This window comes from Lampris incognitus, unplaced genomic scaffold (genome assembly GCF_029633865.1).
Source record: "Lampris incognitus isolate fLamInc1 unplaced genomic scaffold, fLamInc1.hap2 scaffold_100, whole genome shotgun sequence".
NCBI lineage: Eukaryota > Metazoa > Chordata > Actinopteri > Lampriformes > Lampridae > Lampris > Lampris incognitus.
In genome coordinates, this window is record NW_026611082.1 from 312034 (window position 1) to 315000 (window position 2967).

A 2967-nucleotide genomic window follows, 5' to 3' on the forward strand; every position below is an offset into this window, starting at 1 on the left:
TAAAACGCATACTATTGAAACCAGATGAGGTCGTGCACTGACAATTAAGCGGCTGTTCACCCTCGGTCTCGCACTAATAGAAGTGGTCATTTGGTAGGATTAAGTGAATTTTGAGGGGGAAAAAAGAAAATAAAAGGGAAACAAGTGTTATGGCTCGCCCACCCCGCACCGTGGCCCGCCCACCCCATGCCGGCAGCCAATCGGCTCGTCAGGGCCGGGCTTAGTCATCAGGGCTGGGCTTAAGTTTGGTGGCCTCCCACGTGCCCATTGTCAGTTCGTGTTGTTACCTCCCCGCAGTAGCGGCGACTCTCCTCTCACGGTCCTTTTCTCTACGAACTCATCCCAGCCCTTGGTTCATGTTTTTCCCTTGCAAGGTTTCCCCGTGGAAGTATCCTGCCTTGTTCCCGTTTGGATTACCCGCGAGTTTTTTCCCCCCTTGGACTTTCCGTTTTTTCCTTGTCGCTCATTGCCTTCCTATGTTTGAATAAAGTACGCCAGTTTTCGGCTAACCCCATCTCTGTCTGGTGTCGTGCGCTTGGGGTCTCCCATAAACTCTAACACACATGCTATTTTCATGAATTCCAGGTTCGTATCAGGCGCACCTGTTACCTATAGCATGCTATTCCCTGTAATTAAAACAAATATGTATCCCCCATAGACAAAGAAATGACCTGGATGATGCGATACCATGGCAATATTACCTGCAACTCACGGTTGTAGGTAATATTAATGTAACTAGTTATCGAAAAGAATACCGATGTTGGTTTTACTGAGCGGTTAATTGCTAAATGGTATAGCCTATACAGAATTTGGCGGACAAATGCTAACTAAGTCATGACAAAATAGCAGCCGAGAGAAGAAGAAGAAAAGTTGATGCTAGAATTGATCGGCCAGATGGAGGGGGGAGGGACCTCCGCTGCGCGCTCTGCTGTGATTCGTTGTTTTGTCATCAAATGCTCACAGCGAATCAACCAGTCACAGCAGCGTGTAGTTTATGGCAGCTTTTTCAACATGGAGGAGGACTTCAGCTTATCTGTTTGCAATCGCGCGAAATTCCGCGAATCAAATCTTTAAATATTCGGTCTGAACGTCAAGAAATGCGGTTACAACATCAGCGTGTCACAAAACATACATTTGTTTAACCATTTCGATAAAACTGCACTCGCGCGAATCAAATATTTAAATATTCAGCTGTTGGGTGTTAGGGCTTACCAACCATATGTATATATTTTGTTGTAGATCTTGGTCTTAAATTCCGATCCAAGTGGCATTAAAAAGGTCTTATAAAGTCTTGAAATTAACTTAGTGAAACCTGCAGATACCCTGTTCTTAGGCATGGCTTCCTACTGTGTCGCTTGTTCGTTCCGGCATTTGCAACCTTTGACAAACCCCTTCGGGCCCTCATTGACTCTCATGCACCCGCCTCACAGGTCCTCTTGTGGACCCCAGAGGCAACTAAAGCCTTTGAGGGACTGAAAGTCCAGCTCCAAATCGCACCAACTCTTGGCTATCCGGAGCCCGCTCAAGCATTCACTCAAACTGTGGATGAGCGCAACGGCTGCATGATCTCCGTCCTCTTGCAGTCAGTCTCATGGGGGACTGCAAGCTGCGCCCTGTGGCTTACTTCTCCGCCAAACTTGACCCGGTAGCGGCTGGCTTGCCTCGCTGCCTTCGAGCCGTCGCTGCTGCTGAAAAGGCTGTGATGGCCTCGCGAGACATCGTGGGGTACTCCGACGTTACTCTCCTGGTTCCCCATGCGGTCCCGCTCCTCCTACTTGAACAGAAAAGGTCACAGCTGTCCGCAGCCCGGTGGCTACGTTACAACACTGTGCTCCTTGACATGCCCACCATCACTGTCAAACGTTGCACTGTCCTTAACCCCGCCACCCTTCTTCCCTCACCAGACGATGGTGAACCACACGACTGCGTTGCAGCTGTCTCTGCTGTTTGTTCACCTCAGCCTGATCTCAGCTCCACTCCTCTTGCCAACCCTGACGTTGTCCTTTTTGTGGATGGGTCGGCTTCCCGCTGTCTTACCACCGGCCAATGTCAGGTTGGTTGGGTCGTTTGCTCTGCCTCCGCTTGCCTTAATTGCAGCTCGTTGCCCTCTCACCTCTCTGCACAGGCTGCTGAACTCACGGCCCTCTCTGCGGCCTGCGAGCTGGCAGCTGGCTGGTCTGTCACCATCTACACGGATTCACGCTACGCTTTCGGCGTGGACTTTGGTGCTCTCTGGCAACAGAGACAGTTTCTTACGTCTTCTGGTACTTATGTACATGCGCGTGCGACAAAGACACTCCAGAGCAGGGCTTAGTCCTTTTGAGATTGTCATGGGACGGCCTCCGACCATGGGAACGGGCCCTGCGCCGGGAGCTCTTCCCCAAACCGCTCTTTACGAGCATGCTATGCTACAGCACTGCTGTAATCTCTCCTCTGCTCTCTTCCAAGTCTCCCAAACAGGTGGCAGCTGCTCTCCCCACCCCAGCTGAGAAGGTTCTCCATTCCTACCTCCCCGGCGACTGGGTCGTCATCCGGTGTTTCCGGAGAAAGACCTGGCGATCCAACAGATGGGCGGGTCCATTTTCCCGGGACAACGGCATGGTTAGGGAACGTCTGTCCCGGGGGAAAGCACACACCCACCGGAGGTGGTGTCATATTTCCCAGTGACGTATTTAGAGGCGGAGCTGTGGTTCACTCTCTCTTTTTACGACGGACTCCGACAAAGAGGGACGTCGCCCCCTGCTCGGTGAGTTGGACTAGTGTAAAGCTATTTGTAACCCCTTTTTCACTGGCGGGCAACGCCAAGCACATTTAAACAAGACAAAAGCCTAATGCTACCAGTTACTAAAGTGTTACAATACAAATCAATAGCGCAACAGCATCCTGAGTTCTCAGCGGTGGAATGGTGAGCTGGCTGAACCTCCTGTGTACTAGTAGGCTAGTGTCACTAATGACAATATTAGTGAT